The sequence below is a fragment of the Grampus griseus genome (genome assembly GCF_964374135.1).
Source record: "Grampus griseus genome assembly, chromosome: 20".
Lineage (NCBI taxonomy): Eukaryota > Metazoa > Chordata > Mammalia > Artiodactyla > Delphinidae > Grampus > Grampus griseus.
In genome coordinates this window covers 10,950,285-10,965,200 of record NC_139014.1, presented here as the reverse complement: position 1 = coordinate 10,965,200, position 14,916 = coordinate 10,950,285, and the positions used below count along the sequence as shown (strand labels likewise).

At 40.5% G+C, this 14,916-nt stretch overlaps 1 protein-coding gene across 4 annotated transcripts in view; it reads right to left on the bottom strand.

The window, feature by feature from the left end:
* The window catches only part of RPTOR (regulatory associated protein of MTOR complex 1), a 345,589-nt gene that overhangs the window by 309,732 nt on the left and 20,941 nt on the right, over window positions 1–14,916 (bottom strand). The window lies entirely within an intron of this gene.

Here is a 14,916-nt window from a genome sequence, read left to right as displayed (position 1 = left end):
ACATCCTTGTCTCGTTCCTGATCTTAGAGGAAATGCTTTCAGTTTTTCACCATTGAGAATGATGTTTGCTGTGGGTTTGTGGTATATGGCCTTTATTATGTTGAGGTAGGTTCCCTCTATGCCCACTTTCTGGAGAGTTTTTATCATAAATGGGTGTTGAATTTTGTCAAAAGCTTTTTCTGCATCTATTGAGATGATCATAAGGCTGCATTTTTATCTGTTACTTGATAAGAGGTTTAGAATGTACCCTTATCCATTCTTTCTTTTTAAAAAAATTTATTTATTTATTTATTTTTGGCTGAGTCAGGTCTTAGTTGTGGCACACGGGATCTTTCTTTGAGGCGCACGGGCTCTTCGTTGCAGCATGCAGGCTTCTCTCTAGTTGTGGCACGTGGGTTCCAGAGTGCGCCGGCTCAGTAGTTGTGGCGTGCAGGCTCCAGAGCGTGTGGGTTCTCTAGTTGTGGCATGCGGGCTCAGTAGTTGTGGCACATGGGCTTAGCTGCCCCGCGGCATGTGGGATATTAGTTCCCTGACCAGGGATTGAACCCACATCCCCGGCATTGGAAGGCAGATTCTTAACCACTGGACCACCAAGGAAGTCTCCCCTTAACCATTCTTGAATGGTATAGCTGGAGAGGATTTTAAGTAAGCTGGATAAAAGAATCAGAATCCACAAAAGATCTGGCCAAGCAACCAACTCTAATGAGATAAAACTTAACATTAAATCCTAGGTTCTGCACCCAGAAGAAACCAAGTGTATGGGTACGGGCGGGACAGGTGTGAAATGATGCCTAAGGAATGTTTTGATAGAAAGTACACCATGGGTCAACAGCAGGATGAGACCTCCGAGGCAGGCAGTGGACAGCAAATGTCAACTCCCCAGATGAAGGTGAGGATGGCCACCTCCCTCCCCTCTCACCCATCAGCCAACACCATGAGTGTGGCAACCAGTTCTGATCACTGTACTTACAACTTTACAATCATTTTATAATAATTCTGATTACCACAGAAAACCCAGAAATAACCACCATTCATACAGTTGTGTTTTACTCTCTTTCCCTCTGTACCACACAACACAGGCAGTGTTAGATCCAATGTTTTTCTCACTTTGTCATGTTGTGAACATTTTCCTATGTCATTAAAGGTAGATCAAAATCTTTTTTTTTCCAACTAGGAAAAGTTATTTTCACCTTTCAACTCATCTTTCCAAGCACTGGTTACAGTAAAATCAACAGTGTAAATATACTGCATATTACAGAAAAATACATTTCATTTAGTGATCAAATGAAGAGCTTTTGGTACAGATTATATTGACATAAAATGTGCTTCAATTGGAAAAAAACATCTCAAATCTCATCAGTAATAAACTGAAATGATACAGAGATGTGCAGAAGGGAAGGGAAGGCTGAAGAAGCCCCCTCCTCCTCCTCTGAGAGCCTCGGGTGTGCTTCCAGGCTCCCACTGCCATGCACACACTCACACACAGACACGCATGTGTGCAGCTGAAGCACAACTTACGTGACACTGTACACATTTTTCTAGTTTGCTTTCTTCACTTTACAACATGCCCATCAGCTTACGTGCCCTATCCCCCATTCTAAAATAAACGAACTTCGCGGCAATCTTACAAGGCTGACATTATGCCTGTTTCACAGACAAAAAACTGAGGCTCAGGCCAGGCAGCTAGTTACGTAGTAAATGCAAGATGTGAAGCTGGCCCTCACCCCGGACCACCATGACTTCATACCATGCCACCTCCCTTACTTAGGGACAGAGCAAGGAGTAGGAAGAAAGGGCACAAAAATACCCACACTTCAGAATATTTGGCAAATATTCCCACTAAGAGCTGGCAAGAATTCCTATGGTAAAACCCATGTAAAAGAATACACAGTAACAAGGCCAAAAACTTCTGGGCCAACAACAACCTCACTTTTTATTTCATTCCGCCCACAGACCAAGCATTAAAGACCATTCATCCACACTCCTAGCTGCACACTGCAGGGTGACTATTTTAACAAGTGGTATTGCACAGCAGCACGGGTTCGCTATTATTCCATGAATAAAACATTTCTTTCATCCAAAAATGTAAGTATGAATACTTTTTCACTGCAAACTCTGACAGGGACACCTTGTCATGAATCTAGGGGTTCTAACTAAATAAGGTGTCCCCATCTCTGGAAAAAAAAAAAGTGAAAGAAAAATGTATTAATGAGAACATTCTGGAACAGAGAGATGACATTTCAGGTAGAAGGGGTAAGCACAGAAGAACCTCTAAGCAAAGGGAGCAGCACATGAAGGCGGAGGCGTGAATTCAGGGGCTGCGGTCTCTTTCACATCCTCCCTCCAAGTGTCCTTTCCCAGCTCTCTGACTTCCAGAATCCACACACTAATGAAATAATTCTTAACATGGGGGAAGGGAACCGTACAAGATGAAACCTGAATAGCCAACAACAGGAGACTAAAGTGTCGACTAACAAGGAGCCATCAAAAATTAGTGAAAAGAACATTTAGCAATCTGGGAAAACTGCATATGATGAGATAAGTACAAAAAATAAAACATAAAACTGTATCATGATGACATCAGTGTGATCACATAGGCACCTGAAAAATGACAGGAAAGGAAACCAATATTCAAATAGCTCTTAGTATTATTTCATTATTATTACTACTTTCTTCGACTTTTCAAATCTTCTATCATATTGCTTTCTTCTACAAATTTTATTAAAAGGTAAGAAGAATATAACAGTAAACTATAAAATGAAAGTAATTTATGTTCCAAGGCACAAATGTGTACAAAATGCTATGAGATTTAAAAAGGAAGAGGTGGGGACTTCCCTAGTGGTGCAGTGGTTAAGAATCCGTCTGTCAATGCAGGAGACACAGGTTCAAGCCCTGGTCCAGGAAGATCCCACATGCCGCAGAGCAACTAAGCCTGTGCGCCACAACTACTGGGCCTGCGCTCTAGAGCCCATGATCCACAACTACTGAGCCTGCGTTCTAAAGCCCACAAGCCACAACTACTGAGCCCATGTGCCACAACTACTGAAGCCTGCACACCTAGAACCCGTGCTCTGCAACAAGAGAAGCCACTGCAATGAGAAGCGTGCACACCGCAATGAAGAGTAGCCCCCACTCGCCACAACTAGAGAAAGCCCACATGCAGCAGTGAAGACCCAACACAGCCATAAATAAATAAATAAATAAATAAAAATAAAAGCAAAAAGAATCTGCCTGCCGATGCAGGGGACATGGGTTCGAGCCCTGGTGTGGAAAGATCCCACATGCCATGGAGCAACTAAGTCCATGCACCACAACTACTGAGCCTGCACTCTAGAGCCTGTGCACCACAACTACTGAAGCCCACACGCCTAGAGCCCGTGCTCCACAGCAAGAGAAGCCACCGCAATGAGAAGCCTGTGCACCATAACGAAGAGCAGCCCCCGCCCGGCACAACTAGAAAAAGCCCCGCATACGACAACAACGGAAGACCCAATGCAGCCAAAATAAATAAATAAATAAACAAACAAACAAAAGGAAGAGGTGGAGACAAGGATTCAGGAAGACATTAGCATTTGAAACAGACTTGAAAGATGCTACAGGTCTACCAGGATTGGGAAGCAGGCACACTATCGTGTGTGATCAAATTTTTATATGCTTTGCAGTTTCAAAGGGTGTGTATGTGTGTGTGTATATCAACAGCCAGATAACTCTGAACCCCACGTGCCTTTGTCACACAGGGATATAAATTTGTGGGAATAAGTAGAAAGCCTGGAATAAAAAAAGATTGCAACACAAAAAAGGAATACCATTTTTTAAAGTATGATTATTTATATGCAAGTTAACAAACTGTAAATTTTGAACTCAAACATTTTATTAACCTGATTTTAATTCACTAACTCTGTAAATACAGCCTTTTGTGTTTTTAATTTAACGGAAGTACTATTTCATATGTTTTATTGTCAATGCCTCTGTAGAGCTCTCTCCCTCTCACTCTTCATACATCTGGTGTCTTTGCTCAGCTATATCATTTATTTTCCTGTCCTTACCAAGAACGGTGAAAAGCTATGGGCAATTCACAAAAACCAAAGCTTAACACATCTAAACAAAAACTCTAAGAAACAAAAAGAATGGGAATTATGTAATCCATAATAATAATTACTACAACAGTTATTTTCCTTATTAAAAAATTCTAGCATACCAATGTGATCACCTTATTTCAAACCCTCCCCCACTCCATCCCACCCCCAATCAACTCAATTCTTTAAATTACTCTGGTAAAAATAAAATGCAGATGTTTAGAATTAGATAGATTACCTCTGATCCCCAGTGCCAGCCATCACCCCACCATCAAAACCCACTGAAATCGAGGAACTATTTTATGAGATTGAAGATCTATTTTATAACACCTGTTTGATTAATAAATGGTAGAAAAGGGGCCCAAAAGCACGGGAAATGTTTAATAGGACTGTGGGAAACAAGTGAACAGGGGAGGACTTCCACATCCAGTGACAAGGGCAAGGTCTTCCAGCCCTGCAAGGTAAGAGGCAGGGGCAGTACAGGCAAGGAGGGGGCAACCTGGGCCAAATGTTCTGCTTTCTTTTGATTTGCAACCTCCTCAAAAGCACTGAGGAGCTGTCAAGCTAGCAAGAAACTACAAGGTGAAAATCTGAGGGAGAGCAGGGACCCAGAGGCAGCAGCAGATCAGAAGGGATTTGCAGGTGGGCAGGGGAAGTCACGGCGCCCAGGCAGCCCAGAGCAGGAACCGAGGAGGCGAGGCCCCCACGTAAGCAGGGACCCCAATGGGCTGTGCCAACGGGGCACCACCTCGCCTCTGCCCACAACCACCACCCTGGGGAGCATGGCAGTGACAAGAGCAGAAGAGGAGTAAGAGGAACAAAACATGGCCCTGAGGACTTAACAGCCACATGGGACCTTCATGCATTTTCAAAACAGCTTTATGAGTAATACGTTATATATCATAAAATTCGCCTGTTTTTTGTACAAATGAGGGGTTTAGAATATTTAGAGTTCTGCCACCATCACCACCATCTCATTTTAGAACATTTCCATCACTCCAAAAAGAAACTGTCGTGCCCATCTGAAGTCATTCTTCACCCCCCACCCCTGACCCCAGCCTAGTCTGGACATTTTTCATTGAATCATACAACATGCGGTCTTCTGCGTCCTTCATGCACTTTGCAAGCTGGGTTCTCAGTTCTAGATGGCCCAGGGAACCTCAGGCCAAGACCACAAAAAGCAGTCCCAGACTAGGACCAACTGCCGGGCAAAAGAAACAACAACCCACCCTGGAGGAAACTAACTTCACCCTGGGCCTGCCCAATGCCCACAGATAACTTCCCGAAGCAAAGTAGTACACAACAAAAAATAACAAAGCACACAAATAAACACAGTAATGGGGCAATGATCAACGTAAGCAGCAAACAGAAGACCCAAAGATCTTCAAATTGTAATACTAGACAGGGAAAAATGCTATGCTTAGAGTCAAATGAACTAAAAGGCAAAATGAAAATAGTTGCAGGGAATGGGAAAAATTTTTAAGTGACCTACTAATATACCAAATAAAGTTCTAAAAAATTAAAAACACAAAAAACAATATTAAAAACTCAGTGGAGGGGCTTCCCTGGTGGCGCAGTGGTCGAGAGTCCATCTGCCGATGCAGGGGACACGGGTTCGTGCCCCGGTCCGGGAAGATCCCACATGCCGCAGAGCGGCTGGGCCCGTGGGCCATGGCTGCTGAACCTGCGCGTCCAGAGCCTGTGCTCCGCAACAGGAGAGGCCACAACAGTGAGAGGCCCGCGTACCGAAAAAAAAAAAAAACTCAGTGGATTGAAAGAATTAAGCAGAATGCAGAATGTGAAAAATTCAGTGAATGACAAATGGCAGCTTAGACATAGCTAAAGAGAGACTGCGTGAATGTGATAAAAAAGAAGAAACTGTCCACAATGCAGCTCAAAAGAACAAAAAGGAAGAAGATATGGAAGAGAAATATGGAAAAGAGAGTGAACATAAATCTAGTTAGAGTTTCACAAATAGTGTGTGGGAAGAACTCCAGCAACTGCCTGGCAGCTTCTAAGCCACAATAGAAGCAGGAGGTGGTGGAATGACTTCTTCAGGTGCTAAGAGAGAGTGCCAGTCCAGGATTCCACACCTGGTAAAAGTGTCCTTTAAAGAATCAGGACTTAATAAAGACATCTTCAGATTAACAAAGAGAATGTGACATCAGCAGACCCTCATGAGGGGAAATTCTAAAATTTTTCAGTCAAAATAAAAGTGATTCCATGGGACTTCCCTGGTGGCGCAGTAGCTAAGACTCCGCATTTCCAATGCAGGGGGCCTGAGTTCAATCCCTGGTCAGAGAACTATATCCCACATGTGTGCCGCAACTAAGAGTTCACATGCCACAACTAAGGAACCGGTGAGCCACAACTAAGGAGCCTGCCTGCCGCAACTAAGGAGCAGGCGAGCCGCAACTAAGGAGCCCGCCTGCCACAATGAAGACCTGGCACAACCAAATAAATAAATAAATAAATAAAGCAATCCCATATGGAAGTTCTGAGATCCAAAAGGAATGAGAGCAAAAAGTCATAAATGTGCATTAATCTAAAAGAATGTTGGCAGTATAAAGCAAGAATAATTGTGCTAAAAAAAAAAAAAAAAGAAACAGAAATAACATACACAATACTAACAATTAAGAAATAAAAGGTTAGGTGGATTTTTCCAGTCTTACGTTGTCCAGGAAAAAAAATAAAGGTCCTGATTAACTTTATGCTTTTTTTGAGTATTCCTACTGTCATTGCTAGGGAACTATTACAACAAGAGAAAAATAGTATGTTACTTCAAAAACAGCAAAGGAGAAGAAATTAAATAATAAATATTTTCAATCCATAAAAAGGCATGGGGGGAGAAAAAGAAGAATACAGGCAGGACAAATAGAAAACACAAAATAAGATGGCAGATTTAAGCCCAAATAAATGTAAATAGACTAAATGCTCCAATTAAAAGACAAAAATCATCAGACTAGACTTTTTTTTTTTAACTCTAACTACAAGCTGTTTACAAGAGACATACAAAAAACATAGGGTTGAAAAGAAAGGTTGACGTATATAAAAGGATAGAAAAATAAACAGTGCAAATACTAAGCGAGAAAAAACTGGTGTAACTATATTAAGGAAACATACTTTAAAGCAAAAAAGCATTATTAGGGATAAAGAGAATGACTTCATAGCAGTTCAGGCTCCCATTCACCAGGAAGATACACAGTTTTAAATTTGTATGACATGATAATATAGCCTCAGAATATAAACAAAGCACAAACGTAACTATAAGGAAGATTTGACATATTTACAATCATGGTGAGAGGTTTTAATATACTTCTCTCGGTTATTGATAGAAATCAAAAAAATCAGTAAAGACATAAATCATCTGTACATGACAAATAAATATCTGATTTAACGCTCACGTACGGCACCCAGCTATTACAGATACACATTATGGTCAAGCACACGGGGAACATTTACCAAAATTGACCCTATACAGGCCCAAAAGGCAAAGCTCAACAAATTTCAAAAGACTGAAATTTGGAGTATATGCACAGAGTTGTGCAAGTCACATGATCCACAACAACAGGGGGTGCCACTCACATAAGACAATCATGTAAATGGCTCCCCTAAGGATGCCCAATGCATCTGTTACTACTTGCTGAAATCACATACATGTTCTCTGATCAAACCGTAATTAAGCAAGAAACCAAAAAACAATCCTAGGAAAATTCCTCTATTTTTTAAAATTACAAAGCACACTTTTAAATAACTCATAATGAAGTCAAAATGAAATTTAGAAACTTTGAACTGAATAACAAAAATACTACACATCAAAACTTGTCGAATGCAGCCAAGTATTTAATTTACATATTATAGTTTATAATTTTAATATTTCTAAAATGCCTATATTAGAAAAGACAAATGACTGGAAATTAATAAGCTAAGTACCCATCTCAGGAATTTCCCCCTCAAGAATAGGGGAAAAGGCAATAAAATGAATCCAAGGAAAGTAGAAAAAGGAAATAAGATTTTTAAATAAATTAATAAAATATTAATGGTATAGAGTATCAACAAAGCCAAGAGCTGGTTATTTGAAAGACTAAAAAATAGACAATCCTCTGGCCAGAACTGAGAAAAAAGAGTGGACACACAAATACTCAATGTCAGGAATAGAAAGGGTACATTACTACAGTTCTACAGACTTTAAAAAGATCACAGGAGGGGCTTCCCTGGTGGCGCAGCGGTTGAGAGTCCGCCTGCCGATGCAGGGGACACGGGTTCGTGTCCCGGTCTGGGAAGATCCCACATGCCGCAGAGCAGCTGGGCCCGTGAGCCATGGCCACTGGGCCTGCGCGTCCGGAGCCTGTGCTCTGCAGCGGGAGAGGACACAACAGTGAGAGGCCCGCATACAGAAAAAAAAAAAAAAGATCACAGGAGAACACGATGAACGACTTTATGCTCCTAAATTTGAAACCCAGAAGAAATGGACAAAATTCTCTAAAAATACAAATTACTAAAACTGACTTTAAAAAAAAAATACTGAAAGGTACAAACTTCCAGTTATAAGATAAATAAGTGCTAGGGATGTAATGTACAACATAATGAATATAATTAACACAGCTGTATGTTATACAGGAAAGTTGTTAAGAGAACAAACCTTAATAGTTCTCATCACAAGGAAAAAATTCTTTTCTATTTCTTTAATTTTTTTATCCATATGAGATGATGGATGTTTACTAAACTTACCGTGATAATCATTTCATGATACATGTAAGTCAAATCATCCTGCTGTACAACTTAACCTTATACAATGCTGTATGCCAGTTATATATCAATAAAACTGGAAGGAAAATAAATAAATAAAATTTGGGGGAAAATATACCATTTCAAAAGCCTAAATCATATTTTAAAAACTCTTTTTACAAAGGAAGGTTTAGGATTGCACGGCTTCACTGGCAGGTCCTAGCAAGCATTCATGGAACAGATCATTCAAGTGTTGAGGGATCACTCTCCTTGGCTTGAGTAACCACGAAGCCTGAACCTGTCCCCAGAGCCATGCAGGAAGGTGCCTGAGTGGGGCTGACGTCTCACAGCACCAACCCCCTGGAGATGCACCAGGTAAGGAAAATGGGGAAGGCTGGTGCCCAGAGCCACTATCTGATCTGCGGGATGACAGCACCTGAAACAAAAGCTGTCAAGCGGCCCTGTGATTAGAACAATATTAAACCAGTAAGAAGCCAAGGCATGGCTTCTCTGTGTCCACACCCCCCCACACACCCACCTCATCCCCAGCAGCTTTACACACGCAGCACAGGGGCGGAGGCAGGAAGCTGTGCACATGGGCTGCCAGGGCTCCTGATGAAATCGAAGATGCTGTGAGCGCTACATATAAAAATAAATTACTTTCTAGTACACGAGCAAAAAAAAAAAATTAGATTTTTAAAATATGCTATTTAGGAAAGCATCAAGATAATATCAAGCACCTAAAAGAAACTGAATAAAAGACAGGCAACAGGGTATTCCCCGGTGGTCCAGTGGTTAAGACTGCGCTTTCATTGCTGAGGGCACAGGTTTGATCCCTGATTGGGGAACTAAGATCCCACAAGCCACAAGGTGAGGCCAAAAAAAGAAACAGAAAAAAAAAAAAAAAAAATGGCAACACCTCTACAGGGGAAGTATACAGCTTTACTTGGGGAAATTCTCAGACCTACCTAAATAAATGAAGACATGCTGTGTTTATGGACTGGAACACTCAATTTTGTAAAGATGTTAAATCTCCCCAAATTGAAATACAGGCTCAATGCAATCCCAATCACACACCCAACAAACTTTCTTTCTTTGAACCTGCAAGCTAATTCTTAAACTCACATGAAGAGCAGAAGAACAAGAAGAGCCAGATGTTTCTCAAAGAAAACAACTGTGAGGACTCCTCTCAGTCGATTTCCATACAGCTCGTAATTAAGACAGAGGAGTGGTGCAACGGTGACCATGTGGAAAGAGCAGGAAGCCCCCGAGAGACCCACACTGACATGGCCTCTGGACAAAAGACAGAGCCCTGCAGCTGAGGGAAGGATGAGCTTTCCAGCAAAATCCACTAAGACAACTAGATACTTACATGGGGAAAAGAAAAAAAGAAAATTGGACCCCTTCCATAGACCACACACACAAAGTGCATAAAAGACCCAAACTGGGAGGGAGCTTTCCAGATAGGACTGGGGATCACCTTCATGCTACCAGGGAAAAGAGTAGGGAAGAAGTTCTTAACGAAGATGGAAAAGAGCACGAAGATGAAAGAGAAACAATAACAAATCTGATGACATTAAAACTGAGATGTCAAAAGACCCCTCACAAAGAAAGCAGAAGGACAAGCTTCAAAGTGGAAAGACACTTACAGTAAATATCCAAAATATATAAAAGCTCCTAAAATCAGTAAGAAAAAGACAACTCAACTAAAACATGGGCAAAAGACCAGAACAGGCTTTAAAAAAAAAAAAAGAATATATAATTATCCTGTACCTGTGCCCTATGCCTGCTATGTGTACCAGAATACATAAGAATGCTCATTTCAACATCATTCAGGAGTAGGATGTATAAGTAAATTGTGACATATACCTGTAATGAGATACTATACAGAAGTAAAAATGAATTAATTACACACATATGCAACAACCTGGGTGAATCTTACAAATGTAATACTGAGAAAAGCAATGCAAAGAAACATACATGCAGTATATCAATCATATAATCTTCCCAGTGGCAAAATAAGCAGTTTTCTAGATATGCATGCATAGGCAGGAAAACCACTAAAAAAAAGTGAAGAAATAAGTATCATCCAAAAAAGTAAGAAAAATATTTGCCTCTTGGAGGGAGGAAGTAATTGTGATGAGGGTAGGACACATCAAGGGTGCTTCCAGGGTGCTGAAAGGGTCTATTTCCGGACCTGGGTAGGGGGTACATAGGTGTTCTTTTTATTAATATGAGTTAAACTGTAAGTAGATGTTTTATGCATTTTTTTACCTCATAATTTTTTAAAAAAGAAAGTAAATCAAATCAAATAAGACTAGACCCACTTAACCCCACAGTTAAATGAAAAGAGCAATTTGACAATTCCTTCTAGGGCTCTAATGATTATTAACACCAAAGAGGATTTCTGTACAATTAACTAAACCCTTAAGGTAGTAGGTCAAATCCGGTACTCTAAGACTGCATGACAAAGCGCCCAATTTAGATCTGTAACACCAAAACAGGAAAGGATTTTATTCTTAAATCCTCTTCCATGTTTAACAGTTATTTCAGTTTCAAACTCTGACCCACCTGGCTTTATAAAGCCCAAATGAAATGCAAAGGATGTTATCAAAGAAAGGAGGACTCTAAATCCCGACTTGTAAATTACCTGTCTTGGGATCACTGCAAGTGCAACTCTTCCCAACAGTTAATCTGTACTATCAACTTGATACAATGTAATCTTAAATTTTAATGCCACGTTGAAGTTAGAAAGTAAAGTTCCACTGGCAAAAAATAAGGTTCAGTAAAAGAACAACTACAACACATAACTATTAATTGTAAAGAATCAGCTATCAACTACTCTACTGAATAAAAGGTGATCTAGTCATGCATCATTAATCTCTCCAAAACCTCCTGTCCTCCCTGGCTCTTCCAAATCCTACTTAGGGAGACCTCCCCTTCCAGGAAAGATGGAGTAACAGTATCAGAGTAGTCCTCGCACCGTGCACAACTAGAAAGCTAAACAAAACATATAAAACACTTTTGCAGACATTAAACTACATGCAGTATCGGAACATGATTGCTGAAACAAAGAAAGCAAATGAAGTGAGCCCCATGATCACTGAGCTTTCTGCACAGAGAGACAGGGCCCTGAGCAGAGAAAGCTGGGATCACTGAGCTGAGAAAACAGAGATCAGAGTTCACGGAGGCTACAGCAGCTGGAATTGGTGGGCCCAAGGACCAAAGAGGAAAGCACTATACAGAAAGGGTGTGCCAGAAATCTGCATGGGGTCCCTGGTGTCCCTGGCTGAGCATGTAGTTGGCGAGACTCCAGGAGGCCAAGCAAAGAACTACTGAGCGAGGGTGGGAACCATCCAAGTTCCAACAAGTCAGAATGAAGAGACCCCACTGACCACTCAGAATATTCACCCAGAAAGGTGGCCCCACCTTAGACATAGGGCTAGACTAGACTCAGAGCAAAGGCTTCTCTAGAAGGGGTCATCCACTTTTTTCCATAAAGAGCCAGATGGTAAATATCTGGGTTATACAGTCTCTGTCGAACTACTCAACTTTGCCAGTGTAGAACAAAAGCAACACTGACAATACATAAAAGACAATGCTGTGTTCCAAAAGACTTTACTTACAAAACCAAGCAGTGGGTCATAGTTTGCCAACCCCCGATCTAGACCTGCTTTAGCAAAGCTAGAAAACAACCCTTGAAAGAATGAAGCTGATACGAGTACACTAAATTCCTTCCAGAACAAAACTCAACACTGTTTAAACGAAGACAATAACACCAGATTCGCAACAACATAACAGTCAGTGTGTCTGGCATCCAATCAAAAATTACCAGATATAAGTAAAAGCAGGAAAGTGTGATCCATAAGCAAAAGAAAATCAATCCAGAGAAACAGACCCAGAAATGACAGTGATGATGGAAATAACAGACAAGAGCTTTAAAATGGCATTACAAATTTGTTCAAGGATTTAAAGGGAAACATGAACACAAAGAGAGAAAAATAAACTATAAAGAAGACCCAAGTAGAATTTCTAGAAAATAAAAACATAATATCAAAATGAAAACTACATTGGGCGGTGGGAATTCTCTGGTGGTCCAGTAGTTAGGACTCCATGCTTCCAATGCAAGTTCGATCCCTGGTCAGGGAACTAAGATCCCGCAGGCCATGCGGTGTGGCCCAAAAAAAAAAAGAAAGAAAAAGAAAAGAAAAAAGAAAACAAAAACTACACTGGGTGGGCTTAACAACATATTTGACACTGCAAAAGAATAGACTGAGAGAACTTGAAGACACTGCAATAGAAATGAGAGAACTTGAAGATACTGCAATAGAAATGATCCAAATTAAAACACAGAGTGGGGAAAAAGGTAGGAGTTGGGAGAGAGCCTCATGGAACAATATGAAACATCTAAGATTAATGTAATTGGAGCTCTGGAAGACTGAAAGGGAGCAGAGTGAGAAAAATAGAAAAATTAAAAATATATGGCAGCACATTTTCCAAAAATTTGCTGAAAACCATAATCCTACAGATCCAAGAATCTCAGTAGCCCACAAGCAGGCTACTCACAAAGAAAAAGACACCAATGCACATCATAATCAAACTGCTAAATTCCAACGATAAAGAGAAAAATCTTAAAAGTAGCAGGAGGAAAAAAAAGACACATTACATCCTGGGGAACAAAAACAAGACTAGAGCACACTTCTCATCAGGAGCAATGCAGGCCTGACCACAATAGGGCATCTTCAAAGTGCTGAAGAAAAAAAGTCAACCTAGAACTCTACATCCAGTGAAAACATCCTTCAGAAATGATGATGAGGGCTTCCTTGGTGGCACAGTAGTTAAGAATCTGGCTGCCAATGCAGGGGACACGGGTTCGAGCCCTGGTCTGGGAAGATCCCACATGCCATGGAGCAACTAAGCCCGTGCGCCACAACTACTGAGCCTGAACTCTAGAGCCTGTGAGCCACAACTACTGAGCCCGTGTGCCACAACTACTGAAGCCCACGCACCTAGAGCCCGTGCTCTGCAACGAGAGAAGCCACTGCAATGAGAAGCCCATGCACCGCAACAAAGAACAGCCCCCGCTCGCCGCAACTAGAGAAAGCCTGCATGCAGCAACAAAGACCCAATACAGCAAAAAATAAAATAAATAAAATTTTGGAAAAAAAAAAAGATGATGAAATAAAGACACTCCCACACAAACGAAAGTTGAGAAAATGTATCGCCAGGGGACCCAAGTAATAACACTCTCCAGACGGGAGAAAAATGATTCCAGATTCAAACTCAGAGCTACACAGAGCAATGAAGGCTGGGAACTGAACTATGTGGTAAATATAAAGGATGTTCTTATTTGTCAAATTTCTTTAAAAGATAATTGACTTTTTAAAAAAACAGTAACAACGTAGTCTGGGGTTTATAGCATGCAGAAGTAAAATGTATGACTCGAACAGCAAAAGGATGGGGGACAGAAGCACCAGGCTGTCAGGTTCTTACCTCACATGTGAAGAGGTGTACTGTTGTTATTTGAGGTACAATGTGATAAGTTAAAGATGTAATACGGCAAACCTTAGAACCACCACCTCAAAAAATAAAACAAAGGTATCGCTAATAGGCCCACAGAGGACATATCATAAGGGTAATCATGTTTTTAACTAACATTAAGATAACCATGCAAAAGGATATAATAATTAAATACTGGAAAATATAAATTTTTATAAATATAATTCTACTGATGCCTACCTCCTATCCCTGTCCTTAAGTGTGTAACTTTCCATATATTTTTTACATAGATAAGCACTTATTTTTATATGTATATATAGCTTTTTAAAAACACAAATAGGATCATACCAGTCTGCTCTGTGCCTTAGTTGTTTTTTTTTTAATGTGTGGTTTGTTTTTTAATTTAATAATATATCTTAGAAACTTTCCCATAACAGCACACACAGAATTACTTCTGTATTTAGTAGCTGCATGGAAGTCTAGTATATGATGCACCAAAAGTTAATTAATCAGTTCTCTATTGATGGATATTAGGTTATTTGCAGGCACTCAATAAATACAGACTAAATGAATGAATGAACGAATGCTGTAATGAATATTCTTGTAGAAAACT